The sequence below is a fragment of the Camelus bactrianus genome, chromosome 6 (genome assembly GCF_048773025.1).
Source record: "Camelus bactrianus isolate YW-2024 breed Bactrian camel chromosome 6, ASM4877302v1, whole genome shotgun sequence".
NCBI lineage: Eukaryota > Metazoa > Chordata > Mammalia > Artiodactyla > Camelidae > Camelus > Camelus bactrianus.
The window spans coordinates 65,032,767-65,051,701 of NC_133544.1; the positions used below are offsets into that span (position 1 = coordinate 65,032,767).

Consider the following 18,935-nt stretch of genomic DNA (forward strand, 5'->3'; position numbering starts at 1 on the left):
CCTTGACCAATGATTCTTCTTAACATTACTTTGCTCTCTCCACCACTTATTTGGTGCTTACCGTGAACATTCATTTTCATGAGTCTTGTCTTTCCAGCTAGATTGTATTTGAAGTTACGGGTTTTAACTTGCCCATTGCTGCATGAAAAGAAATATGATAAAAATATGATTGTAATATTCGTAGTTAATAAGTTTTAAATAATCATTAAATATAATAGAAAAAATGTTCTTGTTAGTCACTAGGTGAAGAATAGGGAATAATATGAAGGTTGCCTGAAGTGATGAACTTTGTGTCAAGTCTGTTTCATATGAAAGTTGAGATTATGCTCAAACTCTGAAGAGCATAACTGCCATCTTGTGGCCGATATGGGCTCCAAATGATGCTAATTTAATTTTGCTATGTTAAGGGAAGGTTTTCTTCAGTTTATTGTGATAAAACTTTTATGAAATGTAGAGATTAAATACAATTGACATTGGCTCAAATGAAATTGAAACGTGCTTTGAAAAAAAGCTATTTCAGATTATCTTCTCATTTATCTTAATCTTATGAGTTCTTAGCTCCTTCTTTCCTTTTTTAAAAGGATTTTGTGAATTTAATGGCTGTGGTTACCCTGTGATTACAGGTGTTTCCTGCAATCACATACCCTGTGAACTTGAAGAGACTGGCATGGCAGTAACCCATTCTGTTTACATCCCATCCCCCTGAATTCATTCCTATAGCTGCCAAGCTCTGGTTGCAGTCAGCACATGGCTCCTATCTTTTGCATAACTATTCTCTTATTATTAGACTGCTGACTTTTATAACCTTTCAGAGGTTAGTCTTATTGTACAGTTTTACCCAAACTTTTAAATTTATACAAAGTGGAGCTTGTATGGAAGTCTTGCCCTAGTCTGCTGTTGAGTTTGGGCATTTGATGACATGCTACAAGTAGATGGGTCAATTTATATTACTGAGTGGAGATTCAAATGAAGAATGAACAGTTTTCTTTGAGATTAATTTTCTTTGGTGCTATATGGGTGTGACTTAGTGTGGAGTAGGCTGGTGTGCATTCAAGTTTTGTAGTTATAACCTTTGTATAATTTTTTCATTTATTATTTTTCAGATATGGTGCCAGATAGTTGATAGATCCTATAGTTCTACTTGATTTCTAGAAAGAAGCCGGATTCATCTGATACAGAGGTAAGTGTAAAAGAAAACCTTCACTTTTTTCTCATTTGGGTTTCTAATCACCTAGCAAGTTTGGGGGCTCAATTTTCTTAGTGGCTGAAATTTGGTAGTTGAAGAAGCCTTAGCTCTAAACTTCACAGCGTTCCCCTGGCTTAGGGACAAGGAGCTGGTGGTGGCTTGTCCTTCCTCAGTCAGTCATTTGCAGTTTGCCATGATGAAATGCATGTTAAGTCCGTGTTTCAGCTGATTGCCCTGATTAAACACATGCTCTGAGCAGACTGAAGCTAGGGCCAAGACCTGGAATTGAATTCTGCTTCTTGGAATTCTTACTGGGATCTAGCCCGTAAATCTTTGAATGATGAACTTGATACTACAACACTTTGTCATGGTTTGCTCTTTTGTGATGTCTCTTTGAGATAGACAGAATTACGGTCAAGAAAAATTGAAACAGAAAAAACACAGATAACTAGTATACTTCTATCAATCACTTAACTTGACAGTTTTTAACTAATCACTGTTTTATTAGTCTATATATAAGACTTAAGAACCCCAGAGTTGGTTATATTAGTTTTAAAATCCAGATCACATAATGCAGCACTATACAGTCACTTAAAAATTATGATACTGGTTTATCTTTCTTAAAATGGAAGGGTATTCATAATACATTAAATTAGAAACAAGTTACAGAGCAATATGTATAATCTTTTTTCTGTTGTAACATTTTAATATACTTATGTTTCCTTGAAATCATTTGAAAGGATATACTCAAATAGGAGGGATTATTGTCTCTAGAATTGGGTTCTTTGGGTGATCTTGTTAACCAGTATTTTCTGACTTTACTATATTCATGTATTGTATAATTTATTTTAAGCAGCCTACATGGCACGGGCTTGTATTCTTGTACCTGCAAGTTTCAGCAGAGAATGGGGATACACATGAGGGTAAAACACAGGAAATACAAATAATTCAAAGTAACATCAGCACTTGAAATAATTTTTTAGCTTTTGGCTATTCTTTTGCAGAAATGAAATTTCAGGAAACTGAAAATAAATCGAGGTCTCACTTCTTTACCAGTCTGGAACTCTTGGGAGCTGTAAGTCTTGGATATACAATATATAACAGCATTTTTGTTTTATAGTAAGGCTTACATTGAAATTGAGAAGCTTTGACATATGTATTAGTCTGTGAAAACTCATCTTTGTGACTTCATTGCTAGCTGCCAATGTGCTACAAATTTTTTAAAGAGTTAGTTAAAAATGAGAGGTAGCATTGCATAGTAGTTATACCAGTGTTCTGAAGTCATAGTGTTCAACTCCATTCTTTATCACTTAAGCAGCTATATAACCTTGGCAAGTTTCTTAACATCTCAGTGTCTTAGTGTCTTTATATCTTAGATGATGATAATAATGGTACCTGACTCAAAGGAATAGTACTTGACTTTGAAGATTAAGTTAGATAATAACGTGTCGGGTTTAAAGCATTGTTAGCATGTGGTAAATGCTCAATAGATGTTAGCTATTTTGTCATCAGAGTCCATGTGTATTTATCTTAGACTTCGTACTACCTGGCAATTTCTGACATCTGCATAATAGGATATCACAAATGCTTTTTTATTGGTTATGTGCATCTTTCTGCCAGTTGGTCTAATCCCTCATCTTTACCCCTAGCACCCAAAGCCTAATTTAGTTCTAGAATTAGGCAAAATGTGGTAAGAAGGACTATAGTGTATATATACACTGTATATTTTGTTCCAATAACATTTTCTTAATTAATCTTGTTTTTGGCACTACTTTTATCATCTAATTCTTCTTTATGTCTATCTAGCTTGATCAGTTGATACTTAATGGTTCTTCAAGTTCCTGACTGACAGTCAATTGTAGTGATTGTACTGATGTTTCTTAAACATTTATTTAAATGCTTATTAAAATGATTGGAGATAATCTTTGATGGCTGTTCCTCTCACTGCTTGGAGTCTTAGGTAGTGAGATTTTAGTCCATCATATATTAAACTGACTTGTCTTCACTCAGGGCACCATGAGGATGGGTTGGCTGTCCGTTGGTGCCTTCTGATTTTTGTGGAGTCAAACAATTGCAAAGCAGGTGGTGACTGTAGATTAAGAAAATACCTGTGATTGAAAAACCCCACTAATTTTAAAACAGGAGGATATAATGTATAGGGAACCCTTTGATTGCAATAGTGTTTGAATAGCACTGATCTAGGGCTGTGAAAGAGTTCTAGTCAGTTGATTCTGGGAGTTACTGAAACATATTATGAAGTCATTCATGTTGAAATTTTAAATGGCTTTCTCAATTTTCTATTGAGTAATTGTTCACACATTTCAAAGCATTATTAAAAATATCTTTTCCTTTGCAGCATGAAGGTAGATGATTCTTCAAGTTAAAGATGGACACTGACTTTTCACACCAGAAATGGCTTATAGAATCATCTTGCCAAAATGTAAGAGGCAGCAAAGGAAAGAGGAAAATATTTTCTTCTATCATTCTTCGATTCTTTGCTAGATTGTAAACTCCATGAAAGCAAGATAACTTGCTTATCTCTAATGCCTGGCCTAAAATAGATACTCAAAAAATATTTGAAGTTATTTGAAATTTCCATAGATTTTTTTTTTTTTTTTTTGAATCCCTGGAAAATGGCCACCATTTTAATGGCATTTCAGCAAGACATTTATGTGGAATAACTGGGACTTAAATTTTGACTTTGATCTATACACTATTTTGGTACCAATGAGTCTACTTAATATCTGATTATGATGCTTGATCCTTCAAAAGGCAGTGAAGAATATCTGCCAAAACAACCTGTGTATGTGAGGAATAATATACAAAAACTTATTGATATTTAATAGGAAATCCTTTATTATTAATATTTTATTGAAAGCCTTATTGGACATTTATTGATTTAGATTGGACATACCAGTCAACTATGAAGAAAAAATCATTTTTTCTGCTGTATATTTAATGTTGAAATATTCTCAACTGTTTTGGCTCAATTATACTCAGAATTTTTTGCTCTATGTACTTTATAGCTATATGGGTATATTTAACAGGTAAGGGTACAAAATATACATCCAAACATACTTCACTGTGTTGGAATGAGATGTAATACTCATGCTTATGCCAGAATCACATGATTGGTATGCGACTAAAATAAATTCTGTTAGAATATGAAACCTATTCTTTAATTAGGATTCTTCTATTAAAACAAATATAAATATCAAATTAGTTTTATGTTATTTTTTGAGGGGGGTAATTAGGTTTATTAAGTGGTTTAAGTGATAGGTAAGCACAAATTGTGCTGTCATTTTATCCCAATGCATTATGTTAGGGAGAATGGATTAAAGATCTATAAATTAAAAGCAAAACTTTAAACCCATAGAAAAGCAAAGAATATGACACTGGAGTAGACATAAAGCACAAAAAGGAAAGACTGATAAATTTGTGTACACTAAAATTCAAACTTATGTTTGTATGCCATGTAACTGGCAAAGACTTCTTTTAAATCAAGAAAATGATCAAAAGATATGAATAGGCAATTCATAGATGAGGATCTCTGAGTAGTCATTCACATGAAAAGATGCTTAATATAACTAGTAATGAAAGAAGTGCACATTAATTAGGTGCAGCCAGTATGGAAAACAGTATGGAGATTCCTTTAAAAACAGTTACTATATGATCCAACAATCCTACCACTGGGCATGTATCTGGAGAAAACTCCACTGGAAAAGATACATGCACCCTCAATGTTCATAACATTTACAATAGCCAACACATGGAAGCAACTTAAATGTCCATCAACAGATGATTGCATAAAGAAGATGTGATATATATAGCCATAAAAAAGAATAAAATAATGCCATTTGCAGCAACATGGATGGATCTAGAGATCATCAAACTAAGTGAAGTATGTCAGATGGAGAAAGACAAATAGATGCTATCACTTACATGGAATCTAAAAAAATGACACAAGTGAACTTATTTACAAAACAGAGACTTAGACATAGAAAACAAACTTGTGGTTACCAAAGGGGAATGTGGGGAGGGATAAATTGGGAGTTTGAGATTCGCAGATACAAACTACTATACACAGAATAGATAAACAACACAAGGCCCTACTGTATAACACAGGGAACTATATTCAATAGTTTGTAATTACCTATAATAAAAATAAGACATGTACATATAACTGAATATGCTGGATGACAAAGTAACTATAAATTAACTAGACTTCAGTTAAAACACTCAGCTACCATTTCACCGCTATCAATAGGCAGAAATGAAAACCAAACAAAACAACCCTGACACTTAAACGTGTTGCTGAGGTTGCAGTAGTGGACTCTCATCTTTGCTGGTGGCAGTGAAATTTGTTACTACTTTGGAGATTGGTTTGGCAACATCTAGTTTATCTGAAGATGGTTATATATCCAGTCTTTGGGTATCCTATAGGAGTTCTTGATGGGTACTCAAGGAGACATGTACAGAAAGTTCATTGCAGTAATCTTTATAAAAGCCTGAAACCAGTGTTCATTAGAAGAACGAATAGATAAATTGTATGTTTATAGCAATTAGCTGTTAAAATGGATTAATACAAGATATTAAATTTACATCTCAAAAACAATAAGTTAATGGCCAACTGATAGCGTATTATGTGAGAAGATTTAGCGGTTTTAGAACATGCAAAGCAAAGTTTGATGTATACACATACACTGAAAGCATAAAAGCAAGCATGAGAATGATTAACACCAAAATCTGGCTTGTTTACTTCTGGAGAGGTGGGAGGAAAATGGGACTGAGGAATACACAGGAGAGGGTTCAGTTGGATCTGCAGCTTGTTACCTTGTTGAAAAATATCAAATGTGAGAAAGTTTGGATTTATTAAAGCTGAGTGGTGGTCATTCTCCACACTTCTGATATGCTTGATATTTAATAATAAAAACAAATATTTAAAAAGCTTTTTTGGTCGGTGGGTCTCTATCCTAGCCCGACTGATTTCAGTAGTATCCCCAGGAGTACCTTAGAAATGAGCCATGGAAAGGTTTGTCTATATCATGAAAGGACACATGCCACCAAGAAACAGGTTAGGTCAGTTCCCAATGTTCTGGACTACGAGGATATTAAGACTTTATAGCTCCCTCCCTTTTTTCTATCTGGCAAAACATGTTGGCCCTCCCACTGCCCCCCTTCCCCGCCAATGTATGTATATGTATATATTTGATTCCTACAGTATTTTAGCCAAATGTGTTGGAAATTGGAAATTGATAGACAATGGTGTGGGTAACACTAAGGTTTGGGGAATCAGTAGCATGATCTTGATGATGAAGCAGAAAGGGATCATACTGCAGCACAAAGGTAACTTAGCTGCAATCACAAAGTTAGGGACGGGTCAAATTTTTTTTAATTCAATTTCATTTTTGTTCGTTGTTTTGCGGGGGTGGGGGAGGATTAGGTTTTTAAAAAAATTTATTTTAATGGAGGTGCTGGGGATTGAACCCAGCCACCTTGTGCATGCTAAGCACATGTTCTACCACTGAGCTACACTTGCCCCCTGGTACTGTTCAAATTTCAATGCTTTGTGTTTTATGACTTAAAATGAGATTGTACATTTTTATTGTACTTTAAGTAATATTTCTACATTTGGCATAGTTAAAACCAGAAAATGTACAAAAGGCTCAGATAGCCAAAACATGTTAGGGATTACATGGATTACACATGAACCCCTAATCTTCTACAAACCCATTTTGTACCACTAGAATTAAGGTACTATTCTAAACTCTCAGAAGACATTTTAGGAAAATTGTACAAAGGCCAAGATGATCCTGATTACTGTGAACCAGTTGCAAACAGACAAAAAACTAGCAGAAAGTTGTTTGATTACGGTAGGTTTTTTTTTGTTTGTTTGTTTTTTGTTTTTGTTTTTTTTTTTTTTGAAGGAGAAAGGTTTAGTATACAGATTCACAACCCCTAAAGGGGTTTGCAGGGCTCAGTGTCCATTGTGTTGATTTACTGGATTGTATTTTACTAATTCATACCGGTGTCACATCATCTGGAAAGGCGGCAACACAAGACAGCATTAAGGCTTATATTCTGAGGACGCCTCAAGCTCTCCTCAGCTTAATTTCTAATATGAATTCCAAAAGACATACAGATTGAGCAGAAAGTCATACAGTGAGCACAGAACAGAAAAGAAAGTGATAGGTAACAGCATTAGGGTAAAACAGGTACAAACATTTAAACAATTACAAGCAGGTCCAGGAAAGCACACAGGCAGATCACCTCAAAAAAGCTGTGACATCCGATCTTATCACTTCAAGAGTTGTAATTAGTGTTCATAATGCAGACTCTAAATCAAGGAAAGTTATTTAAATGTATATAGAGGATGTGTAAAAGCTGGAAAGAAACCTATTTCAAGATGGATTAAAAAATACCCAGGCAGAATCTACTTCAATGTGGAGGTGTTAGTTGTCCAAGTATAGGTATTCCATAATTTCGAGGAAGTTTTCCTGAAATACGAAAGCCTGTGCTGCCCAGCGGTACTCCCCAAATTTTCCCAGGACAAACACCTGCATGTACTCAGAGGCTAACTTCTCAATCGCCCCCCAAACCCCCTCGGCTCTGACCTCAAATGTTAGGTCCATGACAGCTTGGACGTCACTCCTGTGCCAGTCGAGACCTGAAAAAGGCACACAATGACAGTATCTGCGGGGCTCCCAAGTGGGAAACCTAGACCAGGTTCCGTTAGCTTCGTGCTCTGAGATGTGCGTCCGGGTGGGCGTGCCGCCCACAGTCCCGCGGCAACAGCTGGCGGGTCCCAGCATCCTGAGCGGCGGGAACCCTGTCGCCCACTACCCAGCAGGCCCCGGGGCGATTCCGCCCCTGCGCCCTCGGACGTGGTGGTGACTCCCGCGGCGAATCCTCGCTCGTCGTGGACTTAAGGAGGCAACGGCGTTTTCCCGCGCTTTTTCTGGACGCCTCAGGTTAGGTATTTTATTTATATTATTATTGTTGATATTCTCTCTGTCGAGCGTGGAAAGCAGGCCGCGAATTTGAAGTTTTGGTGAGTCTAATTCTCAAACTTTGGTCTTCTATAACTTGGACAGATTACTAATTTGCCCCCCCACACACACACACCTTGTGGAAAATTTGGAATTGGCTGCGCCTCTCGCTCTGCCCGAGGAGGGTCTCAGCTTCCAAATTGTCCCCAGCTCTTCCCCAATGCACATGACCCAGCTGGAGGTAAATTAGGCCTCATAACTCCCGCTACCAGGTGCCACACACCTGTGCAGACTCACTCAGCGGGGACATTGGGGTACAGGGGTCAGAGCGTCTTTGTCCACCCCTAGGACCAAGGCAGCAGTCTTGACAGGTTTTACCAGTTCACAAATGTGAACAGTATCCCTTGGCATATAATTAGTGTGTTACTGTTGTTTTATACAATATATGACTTATTTTGATATGCTCAGAATATGGCTGCCTAGTTTGGGTTAGTAAAACGCCAGTGAGAGAGGGCACTATGTTGAAAAATAACTTAATCATGTGTATTTATATAGCTTTACAAATGTTTTAAATAGAAGCATCACATCAAATAGTATTTATATTAATAGATGAATTGTTTAATTCGTGATACAATCTGCTTTTATATATATTTTCAAGCTTCATAATGATCAGTTACTTGGATGAATTAGGTTAGTTTCCATTTAATACTATCAGGTTACTACTCTTTTTTAGTCAAGGCAACACAGGTAAAGAATCTGAGGGATCAGCATATATGCAAAAACTAAAAATGTAACTTAAAATACTTTGCACTAAAGAATAACTGAAATCAGTGCCTGGACTTTTATATCTGCCAAGTGTGACAAGTGATATTAAAATATTCTAGCAAATTATGAATGGGTAACAAATGTGGATTTTTGTTTAGATATTGAGGCATGGCAAAAAGCACTAATTTAATTTTTATTTGTTTGTACCTTGTAAATGTTCCTAAACCTTTTTTCCACAAACATTTTATCTTTGACTTGTAAGTGAGATTTGAAACACCTGTGTCTTTAACTTTTTCCTTAAAAATTTTTTTCATGGTCTTTGTAGTGGTTTGCACAGAGCACAATATTGTTGACTGACTGAAATCACTAGGATAAATTGATTATAATAAATATAAAAACATAATAAAAGGTACATTATTTTGTCATCATAAAATGAAACTTCCTTTCCTCCCTCCCTCTTTTCTTTCTTCCTTTCTTTTCTTCCTTTCTTTTCTTTCTTTCTTCCTTCCTTTCTTCCTTCCTTTCTTTCTTTCTTTCTTTCTTTCTTTCTTTCTTTCTTTCTTTCTTTCTTTCTTTCTTTCTTTCTTTCTTTCTTTTTCTTTTTCTTTCTTTCTTTCTTTCTTTCTTTCTTTCTTTCTTTCTTTCTTTCTTTCTTTCTTTCTTTCTTTTTCTTTCTTTCTTTTTCTTTCTTTCTTTCTTTCCTTCTTTTCCTTCTTTTCCTTCTTTCATTTTACTGCAATTTGACTTTTTTGTTTACCCCTTATTAGGATTCTTTCAGCATCTGGAGACCTCATTATCTACCATGTCTTTGTGTGAAGACATGCTGCTTTGTAATTATCGCAAGTGTCGCATCAAACTCTCTGGTTATGCATGGGTCACTGCCTGCTCTCACATATTCTGTGATCAGCATGGCAGTGGTGAGTTTAGCCGTTCACCGGCTATCTGCCCTGCCTGCAACAGTACTCTTTCTGGAAAGCTAGATATTGTCCGCACAGAACTCAGTCCATCAGAGGAATATAAAGCCATGGTATTGGCAGGACTTCGACCAGAGATTGTGTTGGACATTAGCTCCCGAGCATTGGCCTTCTGGACATATCAGGTTAGTGCTTAGGCTGGTTTCTTTGGAGAGTATGATTTGAGGCATATGTGGAAGCTTCTAATGTTTTTACTTCACTGTGTTTGTATTTATTTTTTATGAGTGTATGGAAAACTTTCTTTTTAATAAATTTTCTTTTTTTAAAGTAATATGTTTATTGTTGAAAATCCAAAAGGAAGAAAATAAAAAACCACCCATAATTCCATTATGCAGAGATAAGCAGTGTTGATATTTTTGTGTATTACTAGATGTTTTTGTCCATAAATGTATATTTTATATATGTAAATATGTTTTGTCTGTACAAAAATAGGGTAATACCACATGTACTGTTTTGTGGCCAGATATATTGACAAAGTATTATGAATATTTTACTAAATATTTAAAAACTAGCTATCTTATAATTATAATTTTAATTGCTATGATGTATCATCATTTTATTTCCAAGTTATAAAAAAATGCTGTGATGAGCACTGTTATCATTAAATTCATTCTTAATTGTTTGCTAAGATTAAATTCCTAAAAGTGGGTAGATACATTTCAAAGTTTAAAAAAATGCAGTATTTTTAGGTTGCCCTCCAGTTAGATCATATCAATTTGTGTTCCCTTATGAAGTGCATGAGGGAGCTTGTTCTCCACACTTTCTGCTCACCAATTATATGAGTAAAACAGAATCTCATTGCTCTCTAAATATGCATTTCTTGGATGACTTCTGGATAAACACATTTTCTTGTGTCTTTTGCACATGTTTTTCTTTTACTAATTGCCTGTTTCAGTTTGCTTGTTTCAGTTGCTGTAGGTTTTTTTCTACTGATTTGTAAGAATTCTCTATGTATACTTAACTCAGATGTTGCAAGAAATTTTCTGTTTTTCACTTATCCTTTGTTGATTTTTTTGACATACAGAGATGTGATTGTTTTTTTGACATACAGAGGTCTAAAATTTGTCTGTTTGATGTAATCACAATTTTAATGATTGCATTGTATCATAATTTTTTTCTAAGTTATTTTAAAAAATGCTGTGAAAAGCATTCTTCAAATTCACATCCTTAACTTTTTCTCTTTATGATTTCTGCCTTTGACTCTTTGTTAGAAAGACCTTCCTATGGAGAACTTTAATCATGTCCTTGAGTATACTGCTATATCTTGTATATGCATTTATAACAATGCTTCTTAAAGGTTCTATTTGTCATACGTCAAGTAAATATTTTCATTATACATTTTTAGGTAAGCTGTCCCTCTTTCATGCTCCTATATTTTCTTATGCATACCTTTATTATATTATTTATACTGTATTGTAATTACTTATACATTTGTTCATCTCCTCTAGTTGAGAGAGTTCTTTGGGTCAAGTTTTGATTCCTGTGTATCTCTGGGTCCTCAGTAAATACTTACTGACCAAATGAATACACATTGTATCTTAAAATAGATTCCAATTTGAGGGGGGTAGTACTGATTGAACATGAGGTATTATTCTCATCTTTTCAGATATAGTGGAAACCAGTGAATTAATTCACAGGGTAGCCAGAAATGGTTTTTCTTTACTCCATTTATTCACTTTTTTTCCTATTTAGTCATTCAACATATATATTTTTTTGAATACCAGGAAATACTTATATCTCACTTACCTTCTTAGGTGCTGGGTATACAGTAATGAACAAAACATAATGAGCTTCAAGAAAGCTACAGTTTAGTGGTGATAAAGATGAAGAGGAAACCTAGACATTTACAATACGTTTTTAATGCCTACGATGGTAAGGGAAGTAGCGAGTGCTATGGGACCACATAATAGGGACAGGTGACCCAGACTTGGTAGAGTTATATCAAATTGTAACTCTAGAATGAGGCAAATTAAAAATGGTTAAAAAAAAGAATAGTTGTCATATTTCACTTTCTATCAATATTTAAGGGCAGTGAATCCAAAGATAAGCCAAAATTGGTTTCTGTGTGTAGTAGTTGTCTGTTGATGTATAACAAGCTTAGTGGCTTAAACAGCAAATTTAGTGGACTAAAACAACACACATTTGTTACCTCAGTTTCTGTGGATCAAGAGTCCAGGCATGGACTCTATTCAGGTTCTCACAAGACTGCAGTCAAAGTGTTGACAGGAGCTGCAGTCTCATTTGAGTCTTGGCTGGGGAAGAATCTGCTTCCAAGCTCACATGGTTGTTAGCAGCATTCACTTCCAATCAGTCTTTTATTTTCTTTCTTTAATGGACTACATTTTTTAAGCATTTTTAGGTTTGTAGCAAATTTGAGAGGAGGGTGCAGAGTTTTCCTATATACCCCTTGCCTGCACATGCATAGCCTCCCTTATTATCAACATCCTTCACCAGAGTGGTACATTTGTTACAAATGATGACACTATGTTGACACATCACTATCACTCAAAGTCCATTGTTTACATTAGGGTTCTCTCTTTGGGTTGTACATTCTGTGAGTTTGGACAAATGTATAATGACATGGAAGCACCATGATAATATCATACAGAGTAGTTTCACTGCCTGAAAAATCTTCTGTGAACCACCTCCAAACCCTGGCAACCACTGATCTTTTTACTGTTTTCATAGTTTTGCCTTTCCCAGACTGTCATAATTGGAATCATACAGTTTGTACCTTTTCAGGTTGGCTTCTTTCACTTAGTAATATGCATTTAAATTTCCTCCATGTTTTTTCATGGCTTGATAGTGTTCATTTCTTTTTAGTGTTGAATAGTGTTCTTTCCTTAGATTTACCATAGTTTATTCATTTACCAATTGAAGGATATCTTGGTTGCTTCCATCTTTTGGTAGTTATGAATAAAGCTGCTATACATATCTGTATGCAGGACATACATTGTCAGCTCCTTTGAGTAAATACTAAGGAGCATAATTACAGGATTGTATGGTAAGGGTATGTTTATTTTTGTAAGAAATTGCTAAACCATCTTCCTAAGTGGCTATAACATTTTGCATTCTGACCAGCAATGAATTCCTTTTGCTCTACATCCTTGCCAGCATTTGGTTTTGTCAATGTTCTGAATTTGTGTTATTCTAATATGTATATAGTGATATCTCATTATTGTTTTAATTTGCATTTCCCTGATTACATATGATGTGGAGCATCACGTGTAATCTGTATATCTTCTTTGACATAGTGTCTGTTAAAGTCTTTGGCCCATTTTTAAATTGGGTTGTTTTCTTATTGTTGAGTTTTAAGAGTTCTTGTGTATTTTGGATAACAGTCTTTATCAGATGTCTTTTGCAAATATTTTCTCTCAGCCTGTGGCTTGTCTTTTTCTCTTGACATTGTCTTGTGCAGAGCAGAAATTTTTTATTTTAATGCAGTCTAGCTTACAGTTATTTCTTTCACAGATTGTGCCCTTGGTGTTGTATCTAAAAAGGCATCACTAAACCAAACCCAAGGTCATTTAGATTTTCTCCTGTTAACTTAAAGGAATTTTATTGTTTTCATGTTTTACATTTAGGTCTGTAATAAATTTTGAGTTAATTTTTATGAAGACTGTAAAGTCTATGTTTAGATTCATTGTGACCTCAGTATTTTGCTGGCTTTTGTCCAGAGGCTGCTGTTAGTTACTTGCCTTGTTGGCCTTCCACTAACCTGGCCACTTCTCTTCCAGCAAGAGAGAGTGTGCTAGTAAGACAGACCCTATGTTCTTATGTTATGTACTCATGTAGTGATATCTTGTCATTTTTCCTGTATTCTAGTCATAGGCTCTGTCCACACTCAAGGGGAAGATACAAGTACCAGGAGGCAGGGATAATTGGCCGCTATCTTGTAATATATTCTCCACACTGTGGATTACTTGAAATATAGTATTATATTTCTTAGAAACCGTTGGGCTACATGTCACTTGTTAAGGTTAGACAAATACTTCTTTTGTTGGTGTAATGGTAGTGGCTCGAGAGTATTCCTCCTGATATCTTTTCTATGCATTTAGCGACATAGTGTATTATTTTCTGTAATAACCATCCTATCGTTCATCCTAATTGCTTCTTAACCTGGTTCTAAACTTTAAAGTAATAACATCCCAGTATGTTTGTTTTTCTTTTATTTTTGTGTTTGTATAACATTAAATTATATAACTTTGCATTTATTACCTTAAAAATCTTTCTTTCTCTCTTGGGACAGGTACACCAGGAGCGTCTCTATCAAGAATACAATTTCAGCAAGGCTGAGGGCCATCTGAAACAGATGGAGAAGATATATACTCAGCAAATACAGAGCAAGGATATAGAATTGACCTCTATGAAAGGGGAGGTCACCTCCATGAAGAAAGTGCTAGAAGAATATAAGAAAAAGTTCAGTGACATCTCTGAGAAACTCATGGAGCGAAATCGGCAGTATCAAAAGCTGCAAGGCCTCTATGATAGCCTTAGGCTACGAAATATCACTATTGCTAATCAAGAAGGCACCCTGGAACCATCCATGATTGCACAGTCTGGTGTTTTTGGCTTCCCATTAGGTAAGAAAGGATATGTGATGTCCAATGTCCAGTTTTAAAATCAGTCATTTTTCTCACTGTGCTTTGCACAGTTCCAAGCAGTTAGTGGAGATTCCAGAGACCTGGAGTGGTAGTAGGCTCTAGGTTGGTTCTCATCTGTGTCTTGATCTGCACATCATTACTTTTATCTATTTTATTTGCTTACATTTAAGTTGCATCTTCAATTTGAATAGAGAGTAAGACTGTCCACATTAAAGTTTGCAGATTGACACTGCAAATGAAAAACTATTTAGTTGCAGTAACAATAATATTAACTGCCATTTACTGATTCCTTACTAAGTGCTAGGCACTGTTATAATTTTACATGTGTTTGTGTTATTTTCAAAACTTCATGAGGTCGGTATTACTATGATCACCCCTATTTTATAGATGAGTAAACTGAGGCACAGAAAGTTTAAATAAATTGGTCAAGGTCACAGAGCTATCTTCAGAGCCCACAATCTATTTGCCATTCTTCGAGAAGACCATGTTTTAGTTTCTTTCACATGGAAATATTGATTGTACAGTTCTTAAGTTACTGTCAGTTGTTTGATTTGTTTGTTCTTTTGTTTATTCACTCATACATTCATCAAATATTTATCAAACATGTTTCATATGCCAGGCTACTAGGCATAATTCTAGGCAATGAGGATATAAGGATTATCCAGATAGGATTCCTGCCCTCTGGAAATGCACAATCTAGTATGATACTAGCTTTTCTGCTTGTTAGGTGCCTTGTTAGATGCAGTGAATCTCATATTTCTTCCTGAGTTCTCCCCTTTCTACTCTTCTTGGTATAGCAGAATCCAGTAGGTTTTTACTATGCTATTAATAAATAATTTGGGGCACATAAAAAAGTAAAGCTTCTTGTGCTGGATTTTCCTAAACACTCATTTTTTGAAATTTATTATGGGCCAAGGAAAAAGATTCAGTCAGGGAGGAGATGATGTCCTAGAGAAGGCATGAAGTAATGAGATGAAGCATATCAGATATGAGAATTGAAACAAAAACAAGTTTCTGCTTAACTTTCAGTTAATCTAATTTAGTAGATCAAAGTGGTACTGTATATGGGTATTGTAGATGTTCTCATTTTTTCCTTGTCACTATCCACATTTATTTCGCTTTCTTTCATTTTTACCAGTTCTTTCCTATTCCTCTTTTTGTGCACATTTACCGTTTTTTACCTCTTGCTACCATTATTGGCTTGAAGCAGATATATTCAACATTCTCCTTTAGTTATGTGTTTCCTTTAAAACCTGTAGAAGCCAAGGAATGGTTCAGTGGAAGTTGTTAAATGCTTATTTAATCAGGTCTATTGTGTAATTTTTCTAAAGGCTATTCTAAATGATCTTGGGTCATGAATACGTGCCAGGATTTCATAGTTGTTATATAGTTTTTAATGTTAATAGAAATCTAAAAAAAATTTATCCTTAAAGAACCTGGGACAAGTTTATACACAAACACACACACACACGAATATATATGATATCCCTTTGACATAGATTAAGTAGATAACAAATGAATAAAATCATGATACTGTAAATTCTGGTTCTACTAAAATATTTCATTGTGTCTAATTACTTTGGTGATGAGGTAATGGCTGTCATTGGAAACTGCACACAGAAGAAAGTATGATATATATACTGTGGTCAGGAGAGGAGGCCATCATAGCCCTTTTCTTTATCCAACATTAGGTTTATGTTTTATCCATCTCATAGGAGTTGAGTTCTGGTAAAATATTTATGGAATGACTTTGTCTTTTTGTTCCAAAAGATCTGTAAGGAAATAGATGCTTAAGTTCTTCCCTTATTTTCTCCTAGGGAACAACTCCAAGTTTCCTTTGGATAGTACACCCGTTCGAAATCGAGGTGGTGGAGATGGTGATTTTCAGTTCAGACCGTTTTTTGTGGGTTCTCCCACAGCGCCTGAACCCAGCAACAGCTTTTTCAGTTTCGCCTCCCCAAGTCGTGAGTTAGAGCAGCAGCAAGTCTCTAGCAGGGCCTTTAAAGTAAAAAGAATTTAGCTCACCTTACAGAATTTTCTCTGTTAACTTTCAATGATTTCATTTCACAGATAATCTTTATTCTAGGTAGGAGTCACCAACCTCCATGTGTTTGCTATTGAGTCTTTGAAATTATCTTCACATTTTCAACTTATAAGAAACTCAGTGTCAGTGGGGGTTAGCTTTAGAGTCTGGTTTCTTACTCTGTTTCTATTATTTAAGGCATGAGCATTTGATTAAACTCAGTTTTATTATGAACTGTTAAGTTTTCACCAGCAGTGAAAAGCTTACAATATTATTGGGTGTTTTGTAGATCACCATTCGTTTCTGTCTGGGATATTTCTGACTGAGCCATGTGTTTAAGCATAAATATATAAGCACCTATGTCATATGTCAGCATGCCACTTTGGGTTCTGGTATTTATACATGCATGTGTATGTATGTTCCTTTACATTGATATTTTGCTATATTTGACAGTATATTTATGTGAAGATTTTGGTTTTAGGAAATGGTGAATCTGTAGCTTGTTATTTGGGTGTGTACATTTATTTGTATACATTTAATGCATTTGCCCTTGTATTAACCCGTTTGGAGGTGTGCTCATGTCGATGAATGAGGGTACAATTTGAGGCATGTATGTATGTTCTGTTCCTGTTTAATGATTCACACTGATAAAGCTATTTTGTGAAGTTGATATTTTGGCATTTATTTTAAAATAAAATTACTTCTTTCTTTACTCTTTTGCTTGCTGTTGCCCTGGGTCACTTATTTAGGAATGCACTTCTGCAGAAAACTTACCAATATGTTACTGATCTCAAGAGATTATATTAATTAAAATACTTTAAAAGATATATTCCTTGTTTGTCTTTATTAAACAGTGATCATTTCTGACTACTATCACAGAAAACTTATTTAAAATGTAGAGCCAAGGAAGAGATTTGAAGGACATTTTCAGTAACTTTCCATCCTGTTAGAGGCAAGACTTGAAATCATACTGTTTGCATAGGCAGAACATCAACGTTCTAGTTACGGTTTTTTTTTTTCACATGTTTGTTGTGCAAGGTTGAGTTTAAACTTGCCTTTGTAGCTACATCTGTAAAGTGAGGTATTGAATTAAGTTATCCTTACAGCCCTTTTTTAACTCTTAGATTTTATGATTTATTGTTGGAGGCTTGGGAAGAACTACAATGGAATTACCCTAAATGCCAGATTCCATTGTTTTTTAGGTAATAAACTCATACTGAAATCATTTGAGGATGTTTTACATTCAGTCATTGCAGAAAGGCAAGTGAATACCCTTGCTTTACATAATTTAATAGCAAGCAAGTAATGTTTTCTTCTTTAGGGGTATATAATATAAAGTCTGTTCAAAAATATTTTTTACTGTACCCTGAAGTTTTTAACCTTTTATGGTGTCTGAGAAAGAGGATGAAAAAAATCTTGACTTAAAAGTTTTAAAACATTCCTCCCTATTTCATCACTCATTACACAGATTTTATAGATTACAAAATTTTTTCTCCCCTATACAGTTTTAAATTTTGTTGGAAAGTAGTTTGAAGAAATAATTTTATGTGCATTTATGATTTCTCCCCTGAATCTTTGCTTCCTCTTTTGTCAGGTTCACAGAATCAATTTGAAGTACAAGTAAGCTATAATTAAAACTAAAATGTAAAGAAAAACTGGTGGACTATTACATGATACTTTTTTAAAAAGTTATTTATTGAAGAGTTTAATACATTCACATGGTACAAATTCAAAAGGTACAAAAAAGGTATACAGTGAAAATTCTACCATTTACCCCTGTCCCCCAACCACTCACTTCCCCTTTCTGGAAGCAATTACTGTTGCTAGTGTCTTGTGCCTCTTTCAGAGATAGTCTTTTTTATTTAAAATACTTTTTTATTTAAAAATTATGTTTATCTTTGACTAGATAATACATGCACATGATAAAAAATTCAAAAGTGTACACAGTGCAATGTTCTTTGACTATTGACAACACTCAGTCCCCCTGTCTCCCTCTCTAGAGACAGTCATTGTTTCTTCGTACCCTTCAGGATATAGTCTATCAGTATATAAGCATTATTAGTGTACTAATATATATACTATTAGTGTATAAGTGATGGCTTTCATAATGCCATCCTAAGTGTATTTAAATAGATTTATTAGGATGGTGTTCAAAATTATAAAATTACTTGTGTACAGAAAATCACTATAAAGTCTGGAAAACATTCAAATTACCTTACCATTGTACGAAACTTCCTTCAAAATTTTAAACTTATAACACAGGCGTCTACTATTTTAATCTGTCTTCTTCTTTTGGGTATTATAATCTTGGTATAAGTAAACAGGCAGATATGAAACAAAATATGCATGAACCAATATGAGAACGTTGTTTCCAGGATTTGGAGAAGAAACAAG

General features: G+C 34.9%; 1 long non-coding RNA gene and 2 other non-coding genes across 7 annotated transcripts in view; all 3 read left to right on the forward strand.

Moving 5' to 3' along the window:
• The window catches only part of LOC105064680 (E3 ubiquitin-protein ligase CCNB1IP1), a 25,588-nt gene extending 8,335 nt beyond the window's left edge, over window positions 1-17,253 (forward strand). For 4 of the 5 annotated variants that reach the window (XR_834876.3, XR_006722791.2, XR_006722790.2 and 1 more), the window contains exons 3-7: window positions 1,104-1,180; window positions 2,191-2,261; window positions 3,543-10,039; window positions 14,164-14,497; window positions 16,336-17,253. This is a non-coding gene — a long non-coding RNA (E3 ubiquitin-protein ligase CCNB1IP1). The remainder of the gene's footprint in view (window positions 1-1,103; window positions 1,181-2,190; window positions 2,262-3,542; window positions 10,040-14,163; window positions 14,498-16,335) is intronic. The other variant, XR_012507600.1, reaches the window with a different exon arrangement.
• Window positions 1,372-1,448, forward strand: LOC123615226 (small nucleolar RNA SNORD126). The gene has a single exon (XR_006722795.1). It is a non-coding gene; the product is annotated as a small nucleolar RNA SNORD126 (small nucleolar RNA).
• On the forward strand, window positions 3,113-3,259 carry LOC123615230 (small nucleolar RNA SNORA79). Its single transcript, XR_006722799.1, has one exon. It is a non-coding gene; the product is annotated as a small nucleolar RNA SNORA79 (small nucleolar RNA).
• Window positions 17,254-18,935: the final 1,682 nt, after the last annotated feature.